This window comes from Sus scrofa, chromosome 5 (genome assembly GCF_000003025.6).
Source record: "Sus scrofa isolate TJ Tabasco breed Duroc chromosome 5, Sscrofa11.1, whole genome shotgun sequence".
Classification (NCBI taxonomy): Eukaryota; Metazoa; Chordata; class Mammalia; order Artiodactyla; family Suidae; genus Sus; species Sus scrofa.
Window position 1 is genome coordinate 33,798,852 of NC_010447.5, and position 16,783 is coordinate 33,815,634.

Sequence of the window (16,783 nt, forward strand, 5' to 3'; positions counted from 1 at the left end):
TGTAGACTTGTTTATGGTGGCCATTGTGACTGGTGTGAGATGATACTTCATTGTAGTTGTAATTTGCATTTCTCTAATAATTAGCACTGTTGAACATCTTTTTATGTGCTTTTTGGCAATAGCTCATTGTAATTTTAATCTGTATTTCGTGAAAGACTAGTAATGTCGAGTATCTTTTCATGTGCTTGTAGACCATTTATGTATTTTCTTTGGAGAAATTTCTATTCAATTCCTTTGCCCATTTTTTAATTTTTTTTTTCGTTTGTTTGTTTTTGTTATGCTGAGTTGTAGGAGTTCTTTATGTATTCTGGATATCATTCCCTTACCAGAGATATAAGTTGCAAAAATTTTCTCCTATTTCATAGCCTCTTTTTCACTCTGTTGTTTACTTTGATGCACAGAAGTTTTAAATTTGGATGTAGTCCTATTTATCTGTTTTCACTGTAGCTTTGATGTTATGTCTGGGAAATCATTGTTAAATCCAGTGTCATGAAGCTTTTTCCCTGTTTTCTTCTAAGAATTTTGTAGTTTTATTTATTTATTTATTTTGTATTACTTAAATGAATTTTTATTACATTTATAGTTGTACAACCAAATTTTACAGCATTTCCATCCCAAACCTTCAGTGCTTCCCCCCATCCCCAAACCTGTCTCATTTGGAAACCATAAGTTTTTCAAAGTCTGTGAGTCAGTATCTGTTCTGCAAAGAAGTTCATTGTGTCCTTTTTTTAGATTCCACATGTAAGTGATAGCATTTGATGTTGGTGTCTCATTGTCTGACTGACTTCACTCAGCATGATAATTTCTAGGTCCATCCATGTTGCTAAAAATGCTGGTATTTCATTCCTTTTAATGGCTGAGTAACATTCCACTGTGTATATGTACCACATCTTTATCCACTCCTCTGTCGATGGACATTTAGGTTGTTTCCATGTCTTGGCTATTACAGATAGTGCTGCAATGAACATTGGAGTACACGTGTCTTTTTGAGTCATGGTTTTCTCTGGATAGATGCCCAGGAGTGGGATTGCTGGATCAAGTGGTAGATCTATGTTTAGTTTTCTGAGGAATCTCCATACTGTTTTCCACAGTGGTTGCACCAATTTACAATCCCACCAACAGTGTAGTGGGGTTCCTTTTTCTCCACACCCTCTCCAGCACTTATTGTTTGTAGACGTCTCGATGATGGCCATTCTGACTGGTGTAAGGTGGTACCTCATAGTGGTTCTTATTTGCATTTCTCTAATAATGAGTGATGTTGAACATCTTTTCATGCGTAGAATTTTGTAGTTTTATTTTTAAAATTTTTTTATTTTTATTTTTATTTTTATTTTTATTTTTATTTTATTTTTTTTGTCTTTTTGCTATTTCTTTGGGCCGTTCCCGCGGCATATGGAGGTTCCCAGGCTAGGGGTTGAATCGGAGCTGTAGCCACAGCAACGCCAGATCCGAGCCGCGTCTGCAACCTACACCACAGCTCACGGCAACTCCGGATTGTTAACCCACTGAGCAGGGGCAGGGACTGAACCCGCAACCTCATGGTTCCTAGTTGGATTCGTTAATCACTGCGCCACGACAGGAACTCCGAATTTTGTAGTTTTAAAGTATCACATTTAGGTCATTAATTCATTTTGAGTTAATTTCTGTATATGATGCAAAGTAAAGGTCTAAGAGTATTCTTTTGCATGTAGATATCCAGTTTTCCTTGCATCAGTTGCTGAAAAGATTATTTCTTTACCTACTGAATGGTGTTGACACCCTTTGTCCTGGTTGGATTTTCATATAATTTAGAAAGTGTGTCTCTTTTTTACTGTTCTCCAGAAGAATTTATTTAAGGTTGTAATTTTTGTTGTTCCTTGACTACTTGGTACAATTTACCTGAGAAAATCTGGGCTTGAAGCTTTTTTTTTTTTTTTTTTTTTGTCTTTTTAGGATTGCACCTGCAGCACATGAAGGTTACCAGGCTAGGAGTCAAATTGGAGCTATAGCTCCTGGCCCATGCCATGGCCACAGCAACGTTAGATCGATCGGAGCCACATCTGCGACCTGTACCACAGCTCATGGCAACGCTGGATCCTTAACCCACTGAGCGAGGCCAGGGATTGAACCTGCATCCTCATGGATGCTAGTCAGATTAGCTTCGGCTGAGCCACAGTGAGAACTCCACTTGAAGCTTTTTTAAACTACTCTTCAGTTTCTTTAATGATGATTCATCAATTTAAGTTCTCTCTTTTAAATAGTCGATTTGTCTTTAAAAAATTGTTATTACTATATATGCCATAAAGCTCACCACTTTAAAGTGTAAAATTCAGTATTTTTTTTAAAGAATAATCACAAAGTTTTACAGTCATTACCACTATCAATTTCCAAAACATTTTCATCATCTCAAAAAGAAACACCATACCCATTAGCAGTCACTCTCCATACTCCCTTCCCACATCCCCTGACCACGAGTAATCTGCTTTCTATAGATTTTTCTGTTTGGGGCATTTCCTATAAATGGGGTCATATAATATGTTGTCTTTTTTGCCTGCCATCTTTTACTTATGATGTTTTCAGAGTTCATTCATTGTGTAGGTAGAGTTGGCACTTCATTCCTTTTTGTGATAGGCTGTAATTCTGTTGTGTGGATATACCACATCTTGTTTATGTTTATAATCAGTTGATGCATGTTTGTATTGTTTCCATTTTTTGGCTATTACGAGTAATGCTACTGTGAACTTCCATGTATGAGTTTTGTGTGCGTGTATGTTTTCACTTTTTGTGGGTATGTACACAGGAGTGGAACTGCTGGGTCATATGGTAGTGCTGTGTTTAACCTTTTTAGGATCTAGGTGTTTTCAAGGCAGTTATACCATTTTCGATCCCACAAGCAATAGATGCAGGTTCCAGTTTCTCTACAATCCTTCCCAACACTTGCTGTTGTCTGTGGTTTTGATTATAGCCGTCTTAGTGGGTGTGAAGTAGAATCTCATTGTGGGTTTGATTTGTATTTTCCTAATGACTAGTGATGTTGAGCAGTTTTTGGGCCATTTGTATATGTTGTTTGGAGGAATGTCTTCTCAGGTCTTTTGTCCATTTTAAAATCTGGTTGTGAGAGTTCCCTAGCGGCCTAGCAATTAAGGATTTTGTGTTGTCACTGCTGTGGTTTGGATTGGATCTCTGGTCTGGGAATTTTTGTAAACTGTGGGTGCGGCCAAAAAAATAAATAAATAAAATTGAGTTGTTTGTCTTTTTATTGTTGAGTTGTAAGATTTCTTTATATATTCAGATATTGGACTTTTCAGATATATGATTTCCAAATATTTTTCTCCCATTCTTTGGACTGTCCTTTGAAGCACAAAAGCTTTTTATTTTGATGAAGTGCACCTTGCATATTCTTTTGGGGGGGGTATCCACATAGAAACTGGAAGTTCCTGGTCCAGAGATCAAACTTGCGCTATAGCAGTGACCCGAGTTGCTTCATTGACGACACTGGATCCTTAACCCGATGCACCACAGCAGGAACTCCTTCCCTACAAGTTTTGATACGTAATATTCTTGATTTTGTTCTTTTAAAAAATAAATTCTTTTTGTGGCGCAACAGGATTGGTGGCATCTTGGGAGTGCTGGGACCCAGGTTTGATCCCTGGCCCAGCACAGGGCGTTGAGGATCTGGAGTTGCCATAGCTGCAGCTTAGTCTCGACTGTGGCTCTGATCCTATCCCTGGCCTGGGAACCCCATATGCCATGGTGGCCAGAAATGAAGCAAATAAATAAAAATGAAAATAAAAAATAAATTCTTATTTGCTCCATGAATTATTAAGTATATACTCAATTTCAAAATATATAACTCTTAACATTTTTTACTATACAGTTACTAGGCGATTTCATTATGGTCAGAGACCATGGTATTAAAATTTGAGAGACTAATTTTAAGATCTAGCATGTGGCAAGTTTTCGTAAATGTTCCATCGTGCATTTGGAAAGAATGTGAATTCTCTAGCCGTTTACTACAGTGATACATAGATGTCCATGAGCTTGTTGATTGTTCATTTCAAATCTTTAATGTTTATTTGTTTAGGTTTTGTTTTGGATTTCAGTTTGGTTTTATTTAGGAACTTTTCTATGCTGTTTCTCTCTTGGGAAAGACATGTTAATGTCTCTCACCTAGTGATAGATTTGTCAGTTTCTCCTTGTAGATGTGTTAATTTTTATTTTATTTTGAGGCTGCATTATTAAGTACTTACAAATTTAGAATTGTTCTTTTTGTTGAGTTGAACTTTTACTATCTGAAAACATTTTTAGCCTTATAGTTTTATTGTTGTCATTGGCTATTTTCTTGGATTAATATAGCTATTCTAGCTTCCTTTTGATTAATAGTATTTTCCCATCCTTAGCTTTTCATTGGTTTTGTATTTTGGTTTGTATCTTGTGAACAGGTAGGGTTGAGTGTGTTTTTGTTCTGAATGGCAATCTTTATTTTTTAGCTGGAGAATTTTAGTCTTTTGTGATTGTGATTAGAGTTAGATGTATTTTTGTCTTTGCCAATAGTCTTTCTATTTGTCCTGCTCCCCCTTTCTCCCATTTTTCCATTCTTTTGTATTGAGTTGTGTAATGCCTTCATTTAGGCATGTTTTTTTCTTATTACATCCCCCCCACAACATCTTACTCACGTGCATACTTGTTTATAAGTTAATATATTCTTTATTCTTTTAGTGTTTTTGTCTGGATATTTTAACATGTGTCCTTTTGTTTTAAAGGAAAAGTCTAAATCAGTATATTTAACCTATTCCTAAATAATATTACTTAGAATGTTCTTTTTGTCCTCCCAGCCTGAAACACCATCATCTGTTGTTGTAGTTCTGACATATTTCTCTCCTGTATACATGCAAATTTTTAGCAAATTATTGTTTTAGGTAGTTAAATTTATTTGCCATTTTCTTGGCTCTTTATCACTTTTTGTATCTGAGACTTTCCATATGAAATCATTTTTTTCTACCTGAAGTGCATCTTTTAGAATTTCCTTTAGTGAAAGTCTTTTGGTGAAATAGACACTTTTTTGTTTATTATGTGAGGATGTCTTTATTTCATCCCCATTCTATTTTGGGAGGTGGGGCATGCCTGCCAGGGATCAAACCTGTGCCACAGCAATGACAAAGCTGGATCCTTAACCCACCAAGCCAATGGGAACCCATCCCCTTTCTTGAAAGATAATTTCTTTGTGTAGAATTGGCTTATCTCATCACATGGGAGCCACTAGTCAAGTCTTTTGACTATTGGTGTTACTCTTGAGAATTATAATTGCCCTTTGTAGATACTCTCTTATTTGAGTGTTTTCACGCCTTCCCCCCGCCTCGCTTTTGGTGTTCTGCAGTTTTATATAATACATTGAGGTGTTCTTTTTTTCTACTTTATTTTTATTATTTTATTTTATAATCCTACTCGGGATTCTTTGAGCTTCCTGTATCTGAGGATGTTTTTGAATCATTATATTAAACTTTTGACCTCTCTCTCAATAATGGTTATTATTTTCTTAATTTTTTTCATTCTACAGCTTTTTTTTTTTAGGGCCACGCCTGCAGCGTATGGATGGAAGTTCCCAGGCTAGGGGTCAAGTTGGAACTGCAGCTGCCAGCCTGTGCCACAGCCACAGTAATGTCAGATCTGAGCTGTGTCTCCAACCTACACCACAGCTTACAGCAAAGCCAGATCTTTAACCCACTGAGCAGGGCCAGGGATTGAACCCGTGTCCTTATGGATACTAATCAGGTTCCTAACCTGCTGAGCCACAACAGGAACTCCCTCCTCCTACAACTTTTAAAATAAGTATAATTTTCTCCCCTCTTCCCCCAGGACAGTTTTTCTTCAGTCCTTAAGGACTTAATTCTTCACATGGCCTTTGGTGGAGGTCATGGGGCAGTACCTGTAGGTCTAAATCAGGGTGAGGTGATGGTTTTTCAAGGGTTCATGAGAATGAGTCGACCTTCTTCTTGTCAATAACTCACATACTAGTGTAGTTTCAAGTACAGTGTGAGAACCACATAGGCATTGAAGGCACTCACTTGGGAAATGTCTCTCATGCCTCCTCTGTATTTCCAATGATGAACCTCTTAGTGGCCTTGTCCTTGGGTACATATCTAGTGCAGTACAGTGAATAGGCTGTATGGGGCAGCAGCCCTTCTTGTTGTAACCACTGTAACATTGTTCCTTTTTTCCTTGGTCATCCTGGAAGTGGGGACTTTATAATTCCAGTTAGACATATATTAGACCTTTAATCTGTTTTCCATGTTTCTCACCCCTTTTCATCTATTTTCCTTCTCAACAAATGCTTTAAGAGCTGGCTTGTAGTTATAAATTTTTGCAGGAGTTTTTTTTTTTTCTTTCTTTTCCCAGCACTAAGATCAAACAGGCAAATTTGCTTGCTGTTCCCTACTGCTAGATAAGTTTACTGCTAATTCAGCTATATTTTGCAGGTGTAGCCTTTGGGTTTTCAGCAATGTGCAAGGTTCTTTGATTACATCTCCATATTTGGAGGCTCAGAATATGTAGCCTGTCTCCAGCACTCTAGTTTTCAAAGCAGTGCTGTGAGGTAACCATAAAGTCAAGAGCCATCCTCTATAGCATCTGTATCTTTATGCCAAATTAAGAAATTTTAAAATACTTAAAAAGAAATTACACATCATTTTAGATTCAGGCAGTAAAGCCAGTTTGGGCCTCTAATCTACCATGGTGCCAGAAATGGAAATCCTTTATCAATTTGAAATAAATATACATTTTAGATAAGGTTTACATAAGAAATGTGGCACAGAATTCCCATCAGCAGGCCTTGGTAAAAAAAAAAATCCTTGGCAGTAAGTTTTGATAATTTATTCCCTTTTACCTGTTCAAGCTAAAACAAAATGTTTAAGGTGTGTGTGAGAGATATTTATTATATATGTTATTTTAATATATTTAAATATATAATAAAATATAAAGTAATATTTATGTTTGATTTCCTGACTTAACCAACTACAGCTAACCTCAGGTTTGTTTTGATTTAGAATAAAATGGTTACTGCTAGACTTGCTTAATAACCATGCCAGGGGAAACAGCAATGCCTCCCTTATGTTGGGAGTCCTGCACAGGGTAGCAACAAGGTAAGGGAAAGGGTAATTATACCTAGGTATGCTGAATGCTGGTAAAAGAACAATTTTTCCATTCACCTCTTCTTTAACGCAAATGGCTAGTAAGTTGAAAGTGGTGGTCGGGAGGTGGGGGCAACATTATGGGCCACCTTTGTCTTACAAATTGGTTGTTACTTTAGTAGACTGTCAGACTGTTGGTGAGAGGGCACACCAACCCGGACTGCATTTAATATGAAACATAAAAACTTGGTTCATATTCTTTTTTTTTTTTTTTTTGTCTTTTGTCTTTTTGTTGTTGTTGTTGCTATTTCTTGGGCCGCTCCCGCGGCATATGGAGGTTCCCAGGCTAGGGGTTGAATCGGAGCTGTAGCCACCGGCCTACGCCAGAGCCACAGCAATGCGGGATCCGAGCCGCGTCTGCAACCTACACCACAGCTCACGGCAACACCGGATTGTTAACCCACTGAGCAAGGGCAGGGACCAAACCCGCAACCTCATGGTTCCTAGTCGGATTCGTTAACCACTGCGCCACGACGGGAACTCCGGTTCATATTCTTGATGTTAATATTTTTCTTTTGGGTATAGTGACAACCGTAGTACCTTTGTCTTACAGAGTCCTCTGCTTTCCTTGAGTATTGCCGCTTGCTTTTTCCTTGACTCCACAAGGCTGACTCTTTTAGGCTACTCCAGTCTCCCAAAATAGCCTTATAGCTTTCCTTTTCTGTTGAGAAACACCTCTGAAAAGATTTCTTTTCTCTGAATCTATTAATAATGATTTGATTTCTTCCTTCTTTTCTTTAATAATATGGAGAACTACTCTGGTTTTTCTTTTTCTTTTTCTTTTTCTTTTTTCTTTTTGTCTTTTTAGGACCACACCCACCAGTAGTATATGGAAGTTCCCAGGCTAGAGGTCTAATTGGAGCTGTAGCCACTGGCCTATACCACAGCCAAGGCGACTTGGGATCCTTGACCCATAGCTCATGGCAATGACGGGTCCTTGACCCACTGAGTGAGGCCAGGTATTGAACCCTCGTCCTCATGGATCCTAGTCAGGTTTGTTAACTGCCGAACCACGATGGGATCTCCCTGCTTTTTCTGATATTGGACCAACCTTTGATACCTTGGACTCAGTTTGCTAATTTAAGAATTTTGCACCAATGTTCATGATGGACATAAGCTTATGATTTTCTTTCATTATGCTATGCTATCCTTTTTAGGTTTTAGTGTCAAGGTTATACTCATCTCAGAATGAATCAGAGAGGGTATCTTTTTTAACTCTTCTCCAGAGTACATGGTGTAAAATTATTTTTCTTGCACATTTGACAGAATTCATCTATGAAACCATCTAGGCCTAGAATTTCTTAATGGTAGTTTTTGATTCCTGATTTGTTATTATTATTTTTTAAGATTATCAGTCTATTCATGTTTTCATTTCTTTTTTAATCAGATTGGTAAATTAATCTAGGAATTTAACATCTTTTGGTATGATTTTGTTTGTAATATTTTCTTATCTTTGGACTGTATAATTTTGAGCAGTTTTCAAAGTATGTTCTGTGGACCTGTGTGGGTCCCTGAGACCGGGTAGTCTATTTTCATAATATAGATTTTGTTTTGATTTGTTTTTTTCACTATGTTAACATTTGCAATGATGATGTAAAAGCAGTGGTGGATAAATCTAACACCTTAGCACAAATTACGGCAGTGACACCAAAGTGAACAATTGTATTTTTTATGCCATGCATTCATGGTTTTTTAAAATCCAGTTTCATTTAAGAATGTCTGTGATAAAGCAGAAAAGTACTAATTTCATTATATTTTGACTTTGAGTACAAATCTTTTTAATACTCTGTGTGATGAAAGTGGAAGTATTCATAAGGCATGTTTGCTTAATACTGAAGCAAGATTATCATCTTCAGGAAAATTACCTGTTCATTTGAGTTGTGAGCTGAACTACTTTCTTCTGTAACACCCTTTTTGTTCATTAAAGAACAATATAAAAAAACTTTGGTTATTTGTATTTAGATATTTGACGTTTGTTTTTCTCAAAAACGAACTTAAAGAGCCAAATGCATGGAGGAAAATAGCTGTAGTTGTAGCCAGTGACTGACTTATTTATTTTTTGGCTGCGCCTGCAGCATATGGAAGTTTGAACCCACCAGTGATTTTTTTTTCTCTTTAAATCAAGCTTTCGGAGTTCCCGTCATGGCTCAGTGGTTAATGAATCCGACTAGGAACCATGAGGTTGTGGGTTCGATCCCTGCCCTTGCTCATTGGTTAAGGATCCCGCATTGCTGTGAGCTGTGGTGTAGGTTGCAGACGCGGCTCGGGTTCCGAGCTGCTGTGGCTTTGGCATAGGCCAGCAGCTACAGCTCCGATTCAACCCCTAGCCTGGGAACCTCCATATGCCACGGGAGCAGCCCTAGAAAAGGCAAAAAGACAAATAGGATAGGATAGGATAGGATAGGATAGGATAGGATAGGATAGGGTAGAGTAGAGTAGAGTAGAGTAGAGTAGAGTAAAGTAGAGTAGAGTAGAGTAGAAAAATATAAATCAAAATACCAATAATTATTTGAAATGTTTACTAAAATATTCTCTTTTCTATCTACGTATCTGTATGAGGTTAGATTTTCTTCATATGCTTTTATACTTTAACCAAAACAATACAAGTTGCAGAATCAGTCAGAAGAATCCACCCATCTTCTATAAAGCCAGACATTGAAAATATTTGCAAAAATATAAAATAATGTCACTTTTCTCACTAAGTTTTTTGGAAAATGGGATTTTTGCATTTAAAAAAATAAAATATGTTAATGTTTTAGGTTTATTTTTTCGAATGAATTAATATTTAAAAGTTTTTTCAGATTTAAATTCTAATTTGGTAAATACTAATAGATATAGTACAGCTAAACAAAAGCTCTTTAAAAAGTCCTTAAGTAATTTTTGACATTGAAAAAAATACTTCATTGATATTCCCCAAGTTTTGTTTTTTTGTTTTTTTTTTTGTTTTTTTTTTACTTTTTAGGGCCACACCCATGGCATATGGAGGTTCCCAGGCTAGGGGTTGAATCAGAACTACAGCTGCTGGCCTACATCACAACCACAGCACCGCCAGGTCTGAGCCACATCTTCGACGTACACCACACCTCATGGCAATACCGGATCCTTAACCCACTGAGCGAGGCCAGGGATCGAACCCGAAACCTCATGGTTCCTAGTTGGATTCGTTTCTGCTGCGCCACAATGGGAGCTCCCCCGGTATTATTAAGAGTCACCAAAAACAAGGAAAATCTTGGAGTTCTTCTGTGGTACAGCCAGGTAGGGATCTGGCGTTGTCACTGCAGTGGCTCAGGTCACTGCTGTGGTGTCGGTTGGATCCCTGGCCTAGGAACTTTTACCTGCTGTGGGTTCAGCCAAAAAGAAAAAAGGAAAAAAAAAAAAAAAGGAAAATCTGAGAAACTGTAAAGCTAAGAGAAGCCTAAGGAGATATGTTAATTAAATATGATGTGATATCCTGGATGGGAACCTGGAACAAAAAAGGGCATTAGTAAAAACTAAGGAAATTTGAATAAGACGTGGACCTTAGTTAATAATACTATGTTTATATTGGTTTATTCCTTGTAACAAAGGTACCATACTAATGTAAAATGGTAATAATCAGTAATACTGGATATGGAATATATGAGAACTCTGTACCTTCTCAGTTTTTCTCTGAAATTGTTCTAAAAAATAAAATTTACTTAAAAAAATACTGGGTTCCTCAAGTATTTTTTTAAAATCCGGAAAGCATGTACTTAACAACTTTGACCAGATTTTTGCTTATATTCCACTCTTAAACACATATTACTCCTGGAGCAACACAAGTTTTAAAAAAATCTAGTAAAAGTAATTTGCTGGAGGATATTGCATAACTGGCTCCTGCAAACAGGTCCACCATTAATTATGCTTCATTTGCTGCCAGCTGAAAGCCTACTCACAAATGTTAAAAAATTGTGTTTATTATGATCTAGGTCCTTTACTATCATAAAAATTTTAAATCTTCAAATCAACCAAAATTGTTGTAAAAAATATATACCTTTGACTGTATAATTTGTTACCTAAAATTTCTTTCTTACTCTTTAATGTAATCTTAACACATTTTTAATAATTTAAAGAGAAATATTGGTTTCAAATGTTAACTTGTTTCTCTCTTTTCAGAACAGTTTTGCCTTAGACACTTTAATGATTATTTGGTTATCTTTTTATTATTAAAGCAAGTGTCATTGAGGCCACATATTAGGAAAACATCATTTCTTGACTCCAGTCCAGATATTTTCTTGGCTGGCAGTGAGGAAGGGTAATATGTTCTGAATATTTTCCCTTACTAGCAGTCATACTTAGTTTTGACAAAATAAACATTATTTTGTAGCATTTTAATTAAAGTGAAAATGTGCATGGTAGCAAACCCAATCTTAAACAATTTCAGCCTCATCAGCAAGAGGAATTTAAAGCCTCATTTTGTAACTTTACTTTTGGCTTATTTGTAGATGAAGGACAAAAAAGATGAGCTCTTTTATTCTTTGAATTTTTAAACAGATTTTTGAGTGAATTAGAATGGCTACACTCACAGCATTTGGAAGTTCCCAGGCCAGGGCATTGAATCCGTGTTGCAGCTGCAGCAACACCAGATCCTCTAACCCTCTGTGCCAAGCTAGGGATCTAAACCATACCTCTGCAGCGATCTGAGCCACTGCAGTCAGATTCTTAACTCACTGTGCCACAGATGGAACTCCAGAACTAATATTGTTAATAGCTAAACCATTATTTCAGTAGCCTGTGATTTTCCAAACTCGTGCTTTCAATTTATGTAACCACATTCCTCTTAGCTGAAATAACTCCCAAATAGCTAAATAGACCAAAGATGTTGGTTTTGGAATTACATAGGGCAGGTAGTTCAAATGATATTCAAAAGACAAAGATAATACTAGTTAATATTAAGCATCTTTAAGGTTAAAAATTAATATATTAGGGAGTGGGTTAGGGTCAGAAACCCAACATAAATAGTAGTCTCAGTCCTAGAGAATTCACCTTCAAATAGGCCAATCCCAAGACTGCAGGGGCTTTAAGAAGGGTCCTAGCTTGGAGGAACTGATGCAACTTCGATAATGACTTTCAGGCAGTTGACTTGCCCAGATGAATTCTAGGCATCACATCTGTAATAACTACAATTCAGAAGACAGTCTTTGTTTATTTTGTGGGGTGTTCCCCCCCCCACCCCCACCATGCCGGTGGCATGTGGCAGTTCCCAGATCAGCTTTCAAACCCATGCCGCTGAAGATTCTTGACCTGCTATGCCACAGGAGAACTCCCAGATGACTATCTTTGAGTCTGTGTAGTATGAAAAGGAAGATATTTGATGCCACCTAAGTCCTATGAGTATACTTGACATGATAGTATTGCTTGGAAGAGAAATTTTTTTTTTTGTCTTTTTGTCATTTTTTAGGGCCACACCCTCGGCTTATGGAGGTTCCCAGGCTAGGGGTCTCATTGGAGCTGTTGCTGCCGACCTACGCCAGAGCTATAGCAATGCCTGATCTGAGCCACGCCTGCGACCTACACCACAGCTCACAGCAACGCCGGATCCTTAACCCACTGAGCGAGGCCTGGGATAGAACCCACAACCTCATGGTTCCTAGTCAGATTTGTTTCCACTGCACCAGGACGGGAACTCCATAAGAGAAATTTTTTAACATCGTATGCTAAAATTCGAAGAATTTTTCATGAAATATATAGCTGTCAGTGTTTAGGTAAATCTAACTGTTAATTTTGAGCTCTGTCTTAAAGGATGAAGGTAGCTGAAATGTACAAACTTCCAGTTATAAGCTATATATGTACTAGAGATGTAATATACAACATGATATATATAATTAACATTGTTGAATGTTATATATGAAAGTTGTTAAGGGATAAATTCTAAAAGTTCTCATCACAAGGAGAAAAAATTTTTTTTCTTTTTTTTGTATCCATATGAGATAGATGTTCACTAAATTTATTGTGGTAATTGTTTCATAGTATGAGTTAAATCATGCTGTACACTTCAAACTTATACATGCTGTATGTCAATTATATATCAGTAAAACTGGAGGAAAATTACTGAATCACTTTGTTATACAGCAGAAATTAACAGGACATTGTAAATCAACTATATGTCAATAAAAAATTTTAAAATGATAAACGAGAAGAAATCTATTAAGTAATATATTAACTATCAAAAATGTAAGATTATATGTTTGAAATTTTATGATATGTTTTAACATTACAGAAATTCAGGGCAAAATTTATCAATATGTATGTTGCTAATTTGGAACATTACACAGTAACAGGATATTTATTAATTCAGCTAAAACTCTTCAGATGTTTAATATGCATATGGCACTGTCTAGGCACTAGGGATATAGCAGTGAAGACACCAAAGCCTTTGTCCCTATGAAGTTTACATTTTGTGGTGACTCTAGGGTAGAGAAGTGGTATGTTATGGTATATATGGCATACTCTATATTATTCTTGATTCCCTATCTGGGAATAAGTAATTTGGAGAATGCTGGTAATAAGTCATTTGGGGAATAACATGACTGTGTAGGAGGGAAAGGGGTCACCATTTTATGGTAAGGGTTTACATGTTTTCTGTAGTGCTCAGGTCCTCTAATAAATTTATTTGTGAGCAAGGATCTGAAGCAAGTGAAGGAGCAAGCTGCGTGGTTATTTGATAGAAGAGTGTTCCAGAGAGAACGATTACAAAGGCCCTGAGGTAGGAGCCTGCTTAGTGGATTCAGAAATGGCCAAGAGGCTGGTGTGGCTGGAGCTGAGTGTGGAGGGGGAGAGTTTTAAAGTACATGTGGGGGGGGGGGGAGTACCTTTGGTCAGTACTGGAACCAGAAGGTCAGAAAATGATAGCAAAATATTTAGGACCTTGTAGGCCAGGCCATTAAAGAGGCTTTAATTTTTACTTTCAGGGGAATAGGGAGAAGCAGGCGAGATTTTGTTAGGAAAAATTTTGAACAGCTTTGAAATGGGCAAAAAATGGTAAGTGGGTTTCCTGTCTTGCTCATTCATTGGGTCTATCTCCTTGGTTTCCCTGAATTATTTTACAGCTGTAATTTGTAGCAAACTTAAAAAGGCACACGAGTTTTATCTATAGAAGTAAAGATTAATGGTATTCAGTGCAGTGCAGTTGATTATTGCACTGTGAATACCAGTTTTATGTCTGTTTGTAAATGCATTTCAGAATTCCTTTTTCTCTATACATGGGTGGTTTGGAATTTTCCTTTAAACCAGTTATTACATCTTAAGTTTCCCTCATTAATTAATGAATTAAATAATATCTTTAATACAGATTCATTTTACTATGTTTACAAGTCATGATTTTTACCATTTAAAAAAAAGTCTATTAACACTTTTTAATGGAATTACTCTGGTGGCACTGTTGGGAAAAGACTGGAGCAGGGGAAGAGCAGAGTAGAGATCAGTTAGAAGGCCGTTGCGAAAGTTCAGACAAGAAATGGTAGCTTGAACCTGAGAAGTAGTGGCAGAGATGGTAAGCAGTGATTGAACTTGGGATATATTTTGAAGATAGATCCGAAAGGATTGCTGAGTTGGATATGGGATGTGAGAGAGTGAGGTGTTAACGATGACTGCAAGATTTGGGGTTATTAGTAGAATTTATACATAATTCCTTCTTCCTTTTTAACCATAATCAGTACTTTTTATTTCTGCTCTTAGGGAGGAATTTGGTAGGTTTGACTAAGAAATATAAAAGCTAGTGATCATGGTTCTTTTCTTGGTATTTTCTCCAGTGGTTATAGTGTGATATATAATTACTGTATTGAAAACATCAGAGGAATTACCGTCATGGCTCAGCAGCTAGTATCCATGAGGACGTGGGTTCCATCCCTGGCCTCACTCAGTGTGTCAAGGATCTGGCTTTGCTGTAAGCTGTGGTGTAGTTGCAGACAAGTGTCGGATCCTGCGTGACTGTGGCTGTGGCTGATTCGATCCCTAGCCTGGGAACTTCCATATGCCTCAGGTGCAGTCCTAAAAAAAAAAAGATTGAAAAAAAAAAAAAAAGAAAGAAAACATCAGTAGCAGTGGTATCAGTCAGGATTCTGGCAAGAAATAGAACGCCGACAAGTTTAAGTATACTAGAAAAGAATTTAATGACGGGATTATTTGCAGAGTGCAGACAGGTCCAAGGAAGCCAGAAATCAGTGATCACCAGGCGAACAAGCAAGAGCAGGAAATTGTTACCACCTCTAGATGTAAAAGGAATAGAGGGGAGGAGTGCTTACTTGAAACAGCAAGTGCTGTAGGTGTAGAAAAGAAACTTCAGTAAAAAGTGGAGCCACAGCCAACCTGGTCTTCCAGTGCACCATGCTAGGCCACAGACCTTCCATTGAAGGGTCAAAAGGAAAATATCAAGCATTGCAGGTAACTTAAACTCTGCCATAAAAAAGAAACAAACAGTTCCCGTCGTGGCACAGTGGTTAATGAATCCAACTAGGAACTTTGAGGTTGTGGGTTCGATCCCTGGCCTTGCTCAGTGGGGTAAGGATCCGGCATTGCCATGAGCTGTGGTGTAGGTTGCAGACTCGGCTCGGATCCTGCATTGCTATGGCTCTGGTGTAGGCTGATTAGACAACTACAACTACAGCTCCGATTAGACCCCTAGCCTGAGAACCTCCACATGCTGCGGGAAGCAGTCCTAGAAAAGGCAAAAAGACAAAAACAAACAAACAAGCAAACTGATGTGCCTGTACTTTAAAAAAGAAGCAAAGAAAGAACATAATTTTTTAGTAGCAGGAAAACTCAATTGGGAGTTCCCATGGTGGTGCAGTGGAAATGAATCCAACTAGGAATCATGAGGCTTCGGGTTTGATCCCTGGCCTCTCTCAGTGGGTTAAGTATCTGGCGTTGCCATGAGCTGTGATGTAGGTCACAGACTTAGCTCGGATCCTGCGTTGCTGTGGCTGTAGCTCTTGTTCAACCCCTGGCCTGGGAACCTCTGTATGCCACAGGTGTGGCCCCAAAAAGCAAACAACAACAACAACAACAAAACACCCAGTTGGGTAGATTTTAATGACATTAAACAGAATTATTATGGCTAAATAATTCAATCATAAAATTTGGTGAAGACTTCAAAGTTTTATATCAGATGTTTTACTTTGGATTCACAAGGTTTTATTTTTTTAAACACCTTAATTTTCTCTACGTCTTTTACTTAGATTAATTGAATATGTTTTTTAAAATTTGATAGAATTATTACTTTAAATTTCTAGGTATTTAAAAGCTCTTCTGTCTTTCCCTTTGTTCTTTTTAATGCAGAGTATTTCAGATTTAGTTTAGTTCTTGAAATGTACTTCGATTGAAAGAAATTTAAGTCATCTCATCCAATTTCTTAACCAGCAGTGGAATCTGCTGAACATTGTTAGTGATTGAGAACTCAGCATTTCAAGGGAAATCAGTTCTTTGTTAGATGGATGGAAATTTATTTTATTCTCATAGATGTCTGTGGTTTGGGCTAAGTAAAGTCTGTTATTCCATAAAACAGACTATTTAAGACAGCTGACTTACTCTTCCTTGCTGCCAAATATTATTTCCTCTAACTTACCATGGTTTCTGCAGTCTCAGCATACTGATTATAGACT

At 37.3% G+C, this 16,783-nt stretch overlaps 1 protein-coding gene across 8 annotated transcripts in view; it reads left to right on the forward strand.

Moving 5' to 3' along the window:
* The window catches only part of FRS2 (fibroblast growth factor receptor substrate 2), a 127,521-nt gene that overhangs the window by 73,420 nt on the left and 37,318 nt on the right, over positions 1–16,783 (forward strand). For 3 of the 8 annotated variants that reach the window (XM_021091058.1, XM_021091062.1, XM_021091061.1), the window contains one exon: positions 14,096–14,165. The gene's annotated coding sequence lies outside the window, so the exon portion shown is untranslated. 8 annotated transcript variants of the gene reach the window in all.